We start from the raw sequence: 9113 nt of genomic DNA on the forward strand, positions 1-9113 counted from the left end.
CCCCTCCTCCTCCCTCTCCCGGCCCCACCCTCCGGCGCCTGCAGTCTCCCCCCCACCCCCCACACGGGCGCCTAGGGACCTCCCAGGTCTCCAACCCACCCGGTGACAACTCAGGGGCGCCGCACGGGGCCTCTCAGGCCGGCGAGGTTTCTGGGCGTCCTCGCGCTTTAAGGGCCTCCCCCTGCCTCCCCCAAGACCATGGGCCACTCCTCTGCTCTCTATCCATCTCACTTTCCTATCAGCCCAGGGCCTCTCTTGTTAGGGTCCCCTCTCTTAACTCCGCTGAGTCCCTCAAATAGTCCAGTCTCCAGGAAGCAGTCAGGAATCCCCAAATATTTGGAATCTTCACCAGTCCTCCACCTAGTAAACCATACCACTCTTCTCATTGCCAGGAGCCTCTCCTTCACCATGCCTGCTCGCTGGAACACTGGCCCCTCCAGGACCAAGGGGTGTCAGTGATCGATTTTTCCTGAGTCCTTACAAAGCCCAAGTCTCCTTTTCCCTTAGGACTCAAAGCTCCAATCTCCTTCTTCCTGTGCCCATGCCCCTGGCGCGCCCTCCCATGTCCTCAGAGGCCCACCGTAGCCCACTGGGCTTCCACCACACCATCTGCTCCAGGGCAGGAGCCTCTAACGGCCTCTTGTCTCTTGTCTCCCCCTTACCCCACACAGCACAGCCTAGCACTTGATAAAAGCTGGTGGACCGGCTATGCAGAACATTCTCCCAGCAATTAAAGCCCATTGTATCCCCCTTGGGTTCCTCCCCACTCCCAAACTTCCAACCTAGAAGGCTCACCCCAGATACCCCATATCTGGATTGCGGATCTGATCCTGAGAAACAGCTTGTGAGGGATGACATCATGGTTGCTGGGAGGGATTACTATGGGACCTTGGGGAGTTTTTCTCAATTGTCATAAACCCATTCTCCTCCCCCTGCCGAGAGCCACAGTTCATCTCCCCCCTTCAAGGCACTTCAGAAATCACAGTGCCAAGAAGCTACAGGAGCGCCCGAGTAAAGAGAGGAGAGGGGTGGGTGTGCAAGGAGAGAGGAGGGGGCGTAGTTTCTCTGAGATGAAGGCGACACCTAGTGGTTTTGGGGAAAATTTTAAGGACAATGCTATTTTATTCAGAGGTACGGTGTTTCTTTATGGAACACTGGCTTCCTTGCACATGCGTTAGGGATGACTACGATAAAAGCTGAATGATGTAGCCCTCACTTTGAGGAGCGTACAGTTGGAACCCCTGAGGGTGCCGAGACCAAAGGCAACCCCCCACCCCAACATATCTTGCCCCAAGCCCCAACAAATGGAAGTAAAACAACTCCTTTTTTGATCACGAAGGGATGGTAACTCCAGTTCCAGCTTCCAACATTGGTGGTGAAAAGGACTTTCATTTTATCTGAGCAAGGAAAAGGATATAATAGACAAAGGGTGATGGGAAACCTAAGAAAAGATGTGGCTCTAACTTTAGACCGACCCAACCAAATAATACTTGTTAAGCAACTACATACAGCTTAATGAGAGAATCAAATCCAAAATGACGCAATCTCTGCCTGAATCACAGAATTTCAGGGCTGGGAGGAGTTTTATAAAGATATTGTTCAATCCCCCATTTAAAGATAATTGAAACTGAGTCCCAGAGGGGGAAGTCACATAGCTTCCTCAGCTGACTCTCTCCCCCAACCCTACTTGGCTTTTAATAGTAGAGCAGAGACTTTCCCGGTCTCTAAGGTGGGGCTCTGTATAGCTATTCTGCTGACTCATGGAACTCACCATATGAAGCCACGCTTACAGGGTAATGGCCACCAAAGACCCAGAGGAGTTTCTCTGGACACCTGCAGACCCAAGTGAGGACCAGTCAGCACTGTTGCCCAGACTCCCAAACAAATTCAAGTGCAACGTATGTCATTTCAAGCATCTTTCCCCTTCTCTCTCTCTTCCAACCGGGCACTGATACTAGAACGTGGGAAAGGGTAGAGAAATAAAAGTTAATCGCTTAGTGTGCCAAAGGCAGTGAAAGGTTTTTGTTTTGTTTTTTCATTTGGGGGTCGTGGTGAAAATTTTAGATAAATGAGAAATTTGGTTATCTATATATTCCAATTATCCAAGAGATCCCTGCTGTCACTGATGCGGACAATCAGATTTGGACTGTATTTGGTGACTCCATGCAACTCACACAAAGCCTGGGAAATCTAAAGATCCTGCTGGCCTGAGCAGCACCGAGCTAGGATCCCCCTTTCTCTCCATAGGGTTGGTAATGCCTCCTTCACAGAGCCTATCTATAATTTCTTCTGGAATAGGACCAGCCCATGCACCTTATTTCTGATCCAGAACTAAACTGCAGAACATCAGATCAGCTAGATGCTGGAAGCTGCTGTGGTTTCCAAACTACCTTGTTCCTTAGTGGAAAGAAATTCTGAGCCCAGTCACACTTAGGCCAAAGGAACTTCAAGACCCTTGCCGAGTTCTGGCACTGCCATGGGATTCTGGCTCATGCTCATCTCCATGGCAAGCTTTGATGTCCCAAACTGACTCTCAGTTCAGCACTGAGCAGTTTTATAACTTACCTCATTTCGCAGCTAACTCTGAACCCTCAGGTTTGCTCTACACCAGACCGTGCCTCCGGGGCTATAAGACGCTGGAGAAACAAAACACCTTCCAGTCTTCTCTATGCTTGACTAACCTGACTTGCAGAGCAAGGCCCTGATTATGTGTGATTGTCTTCTGCGCACAAGACACACCGGTCCAAGAGAACCTGCCAACAGAAGGCAGAGAACAGCCGTGGAAAGTAAGATAAAATAAGGTAGAAATGGTACATTTCAAATGCAACATTTCAATAAGGGAGAGGAGGAGGCAGTGAAACGTATTGAAGGCAAACAAAGACTTTACTAAAATTCTGCATTATTTCTTTTAGCCTCAGTGAGGGAGAGACAGAATCCTGAAAACAGGTCAAACCCCCATTAATGCTCATGTGGCCTACTTCCCCCCGTACAGCAGCACACAGTATGGTTCTAGACCTTGGGGCCAGTTCACCTTCTCATAATATTCAATATCCTTTAAGAGCTGCTGTTATTGTTTAAAGGGTCAAGGGTTTTTACTTTGAATTCACACATCACTTTCTTTTATGAATTAAAAAGTTTTTTAAGTTAAAATATTTTCAGATCAGATCTCAGCTTCTAATTTACCTGTCTAGATAAGTGTTCTAAAAGTTGAACTGGTACCATACTCTGAGGGCCAGAAATACCAGTTTTGTGAAAAGATAGTCCAGAAGAGTAATTTTTTCCCATGAAAAATCTTTCATAGAGAGCCAGTGATTCCTAAGAAGGAATTTAAGAATTGTCAGGAGAATTTATGTTCAAGATGATTCAAGCTCTACCTAGGTGAACCCATTTTTCACCTGTCTGCTCCATCCAAGCCTGGACCAGCACTTCTGTAAGTGTCCCGGAAGGTCCCAGTGGCTTCGATGGCTCTTTCACACTTGCCCTGTTTTCCCATGTACATATACTGCTTCCCTCTGTTCCTATTTCCACCCATCACCATAATTACCAGTAATTACTTACCACCCCTTGGGAGCATCTGATTGCATAAAGTCTCCAATATAATATTCTCTGTTATATTTCCCTCTCCACTCCACTTAAAATTCTTTCTTCACAAAATCTTTCACTGAAAAAAAAAAAGTGGCACATGTTCCCTTGCGTTTTAAGTCCTGCTCAATTTACAAATATCTCACATAAAAAAAGCAAAGGGAGCATGATCATATCAGCTTCTAGAGAACTGAAATGTATTTATCACTCTTTCAATCTTCTGCTCTGCTTAGAATTTTCTAGAGAAGCCAAAGACTGGAAGAGGAGGAGAAATCTGAAGCAAGACTTGACAAAACCGTACTCTGTTGCCTGGCTGCAGTATGTCATGAACAAGAGTAGTCAACCATGACATTCAGTGTAGGGCTGTGAAGACCAGTGAAGAGACTCCTGGAGAAATCCAAGCATGAAATGCTAAGTGCCTGGTCTAGGATGATGGAATAGTAATGGAATGAGAGAAACAAATGGGAGATGATTTGAAGGAAGAAACAACAGGACTTGCTGGCAGACGGAACCGACAGGATAAAGAAGAAAGAGTCAAAGATTACTCTAAGGCAAGGGTCACAGAGGCAAAAGCCAAGCAGAAAATGTAAATGTGAGAAGCAGCTGGATGCAGCCCTTGCTCCATCTGAAGTGGATGCTGCCACTCTGGGATGGAGCCCAGAGCTGCCAGTTCCAACATTTTTTTCCTTTGGACTGTTTCAACAGCCTCAGTGACAAGTCTCTGGGCCTCCAGTCTCACCGCCCTCCAATCCACCCTCTACAATGTGTTTAGATGCCAAAAGTGGCCTTTTGAAATGAAAACCTAATTATGCCACTTCCCTGCTTAAAATCCTTAAATGGTTCCCCATAGAAGCTGTGTTTTTCAAGGTGTTATTTTTAGCAGCAAAACCCTTTCTCCAAACAAAAGTTTAAGCATAAAACAGAAAGAAGCCCAGCTGCTGCAGATGAGGTAGCAGTGGTGGGCCCAGAAACAGGCACCCCCGGCCCTTGGCACCTTCTGAGCCCCTGAACCTCTGGGTGGTACCCCTCAAACAGGGGGAGAACAGAAAGATTTTCCAAGGGGTATGTATGTACAGGTGGTTTCAAGAGAATCCCTTTCCAGATCCTCACCTCCCATATGTACTCTTTCCTAAAACTAATTTGCCTAAGAATAAGCCTGTGCTCACACAGTCCTCTTCCCACTTTACAAAAAGAACGGCATGTCTCTCATCCATGCCAAATCTTACAATGATGAACTGTTCTAGGGTGTAAAGACTGCTGGGACACCAACCAAAAGGGTATATAAATGAAGATAATTGTCTAGGGAAACTTAAAGATTAATCAAAAGTGCCTTAAACTAATGGGGCTTCCAGCTTTTCCCCACCATATACCTACTTCTGTTATGGGTAAAACTTGGTATTGGAAATGGGGTGTTTAGCCCAGGCTGGGATTCTCTATAATCAGCACAGCCAAAGGAGACTACATTAGTAACATATTTTCTTTTAGTAGTAATTGGCATACACAAAAATAGTTGAATCGTACTGTATATAAATTATACTTTGAGGGCCGGCCCGGTGGCTCAGGCGGTTGGAGCTCCGTCCTCCTAACGCCGAAGGCTGTCGGTTCGATTCCCCCATGGGCCAGTGCCAGATGGCTCAGTTGGTTGGAGCGTGGGCTCTCAACCACAAGGTTGCCAGTTCAACTCCCGCACGGGATGGTGGGCTGTGCCCCCTGCAACTAACAACAGCAACTGGACCTGGAGCTGAGCTGCGCCCTCCACAACTAAGATAGAAAGTTACAACAACTTGAATTGGAAAAAGTCCTGGAAGTACACACTGTTGTTCCCCACTAAAGTCCTGTTCCCCTTCCCCAAATATTAAAAAATAATAATAATAAATAAATGAATTATACTTTGATAAAACAAAAAAAATGTAACTGGAAAGTTTTGCAGGCCACAAAAAAATTCAAATACACTGAATAAAATCCATGGATGCAAAATTAAATAGCCTATTTTGTATTTGGTGTGCTTTATTCAATAAGATTTAAGTCTACTTTGTCAAATCATCATGAAATATTTATTATGATTACAGTCAATCGTCAGCTTATTTCAACTTATAAAATGATTAATATATTCTATCTCTTAGTAATAATATATAAATTTAAACTTGTGATAAATGTTAGATTTCAACTGACAACTGTATGAGGGGGTTATTATTATTTTAGGGAGCTCATGAGCAAAAAAATTTTGAGTTCTTTAGCTCAAAAGAGCACTTTGAATATCAATGGCCACACACTGAATGACTCATGAGCCTATCAGACCTAAGTCTCCCTTCTTCTAATAAATATTTTAAATAATAGCACCTTCTCTAACTTAACATGAAATTCGAAGCTAATACAACCTATCTATACACATAATTTCAAAACAACTTAAGTGCTCTAGCTGTTATATAAAAGAGAAATAAAAGACAATAATTTATAATAATAAAGTGATAGGTATTGCAATACATAAATGGTTGGACATGACTATGACAGAAGGCTCGAGGAAGCACTCAGATGCTTGCACCTAACCATAAGAAATGAGTTAGTTAGGGCTTAAGAGACATGAGATCAGAAGCCATTACACTAAAAAAAAAAACCCAAAAAACTACATTAAACACTAGTGTTAGGATAAGCAATAATAGACTAGATGTATTTATATATGACACCCTACACAAATGTTTGGTGGACTATTCAAAAATCATGCAGAACTCAGGAGCTCTAAATCATACAGCATTCAGGACACTTATTTGACACCCAAAAAGTATTGCCAGAGTTGAAGTACAAAGATTAACAAGATAAAATTTGTTCTCTCGTGGAATACATGACCTAGTGGGGTAGGGAGAAAAGAAAATACCTACTTTAAAACAATATGTTCTTGATTATATGGAACTGTTCTCACATTGCACATTGCAGAGTCTAACATCTATAATCCTCAACTACCAAGATGCCAGTAAATCGCACCTCCCATCACTATAGCAATAAAAAATGCCCCACAAATGTCCAAATCGCCCCTCCAGAGTCAGTACCACTGTTGTTAAGAACCACTGGCCTACAGGATAGAGGACAAGCATGTTACCCCATTAGGATCTGGCTCTGGCCTTCCTCTCCAGCCTCCTCTGCTGCCATGTCTGCCTTCTAAACATACAGAACTATTCGTAGTTCCCTAAGTGGGCCACATCAGTCCATAGCCTGAAATATCGTCTCTTCCCTTGCCTTCTGACTAACTACTCTTCTTTGAGGCCTTCCACCCCACGTTTTATAACCCTTAATACATTGTTTTTAAAGTAGGTAGTTACTTTCTGCCTCCCCCACTCTAGATTGTGCATTCCATGAAGGAATGAATTCTATCATGTTTAATCTTTGTACCTCAACACCGGTAATACATTTTAGATGTCAAATAAATGCTTTCTCAGTGAATAAACAAGCATCCAGATAAACAGATTCACTTTATAGGAAAAGATATATTTCCTTCTAGACTGCATGGAAAGACAGGACAATGGATTCAAGGATGGATTTAGTGATACATAAATTTAACTTACCTGTTGAGCATTGAATTCAGTTGGAAAGGAGGGTAAAATACTCCCTGCTAGGCTCATGATTTCCTCCCTTGAGTCATCTTATACCCTACATAGACTGAGAATAAGGTGGGGTGATGAGGAATGGGTGGGTTTAGTGGTTGGAGGTACTCATGCTACCTCTTTGTAAGCCCTGGAGAGAGTATCTGACCCTAATTATTAGCAATTCTTTCTAGAATGCGTGGTACTTAGTGCTTCTTTGTCCCCATCTTTGGACCTTAGTCACCAATTGCAGGGAAATAGGAAAAATGCAACTCAGTATCTTCCACAATCTGCTGAAGTGAAGGAAAGGTTATATGAAATAAGGAGCTCAATTGCATTGCTATATGAAAAAGCAAGGTCATCTTGTCAGCGAGAGAAAGACCCAGGAGTTGAAGGTCCCGGCAGTATAGAGAAAGCAGACAGACACAGACTGGGGATAGAACATCGGATGAAAGCCATAGACACTTTCTCCCCAATAATGAAAAAAAGAAGCACATATGAATATTACATAAAAAATTGTGCATATCATTGTGAATATTTCCTACCCAAAAATGAACTAGACCACACCATCAGCAGTTTGAGGTCATATTCTAGAAAGGTGAAATGTTCTAAAAGAACGAGTTTGCTTATTTTTATACCATGGTGCAAAGGTTTTCAAAATTTTCAGGGCTGATTATTAAAATATGTACATACATATTTGAATAAGAATTGGGTTCTAAAAACAACTGGTATAATATATATGACTGCAAAGACTCCACGTGACTAGGTGAGTCAGTCACTGTCCTCAAACACCTTCTAGGTCCCTAGGAGAGAAAAATGGAGTGATAATGTGATGCTAGCCTCTCCCACCAAATGACAGCTGGGAACATCTCCCATCAACTATTGGGAGTAACAGAACTGTCTAACAAAAAAGGCAGAGAAGGTTGCCCATCATCTGCAGTTTAGAAGAAAACAAAAAAAGAACCCTAATGTTTTTCTGTCACACTTAAGAATTATACTAACCTGACAAAGGTCAAATAAACAGATTCCAAGATCCCCAGGTTAAAACCTACTTACAATGAAAATAAATGTAGAAGGACTTTGTAAACTGTAAAGCATTATATATGTGTTAATTATTATGGTAATCATTGCGAATATTTCCTACCCAAAAATGAACTAGACCACACCATCAGCAGTTTGAGGTCATATTCTGGAAAGGTGAAATGTTCCAAAAGAATGAGTTTGCTTAGTTTTATACCATTGTGCAAAGGTTTTCAAATTTTTCATCTCTTCATTGAAAAGTCTAAGAAGAGGAGCCAGCCAGTCAGTGACACACGCGCAAAAGAGAGTTTAGAAACTGTTAAATTCAGTTAAGTATAACAAATATTTATTGAGGGGCCTTCAGAGGATACAAAGGTAAGTCAGAATATAGTTTCCTGCCCTGCCCATCCTTGAGACGTATACCAGCTAGGAAGAGACAAGAGCCAGTTTATGTGGCAAAGTGATAACATGATTATGGGTGTCGTGATTATGGATGTGCTCCTTCCCACTCCCACTGGCTGGCCCTACCCACTCCTGCCAGTCCGTGACCCATTTCTTATCAGATCCACACCTCTCTCTCTCCAGTGAGGCTGCCACTCACAGACTGGGTCCTCAGCTCCCCAGTCTCTGCTGCATTCGGTCAACGAGAGGCACTGGCAGAAGACTGGAAGTCAGAAGGACGCCAGAAGCCAGAGTATTTCTTCCCCTTCTCTCTCTGCCTTGACCAACATCTCCGACAGAAGCTGTGTGTCCCTTATGGTTCCAGCTTCCCTAAGGTAGGCTCTCCAAAGTTCCAGCTTCTAACTTATCCTGGCCCCTGGGCTTCCTCTGCTGGTTCCCTCAGCCTAGGAGGGATAGAGAATTCCTGCTGTTGTTAATCTCTGGATTGCCTCACCTTCCCCTGAATGGCTTCAGAGCATATCTTTCATTTTTATA

At 43.3% G+C, this 9113-nt stretch overlaps 1 long non-coding RNA gene across 1 annotated transcript; it reads right to left on the reverse strand.

The window, feature by feature from the left end:
• Positions 1–58: 58 nt before the first annotated feature.
• Positions 59–6374, reverse strand: LOC141571152 (uncharacterized). Its single transcript, XR_012495842.2, has 5 exons — positions 5104–6374; positions 3559–3661; positions 2566–2753; positions 1772–1954; positions 59–1397 (listed from the first exon to the last, which is right to left on the reverse strand). It is a non-coding gene; the product is annotated as an uncharacterized LOC141571152 (long non-coding RNA).
• Positions 6375–9113: the final 2739 nt, after the last annotated feature.

The sequence above is a fragment of the Rhinolophus sinicus genome, chromosome 16 (genome assembly GCF_057876585.1).
Source record: "Rhinolophus sinicus isolate RSI-liver-muscle chromosome 16, RSI-T2T, whole genome shotgun sequence".
NCBI lineage: Eukaryota > Metazoa > Chordata > Mammalia > Chiroptera > Rhinolophidae > Rhinolophus > Rhinolophus sinicus.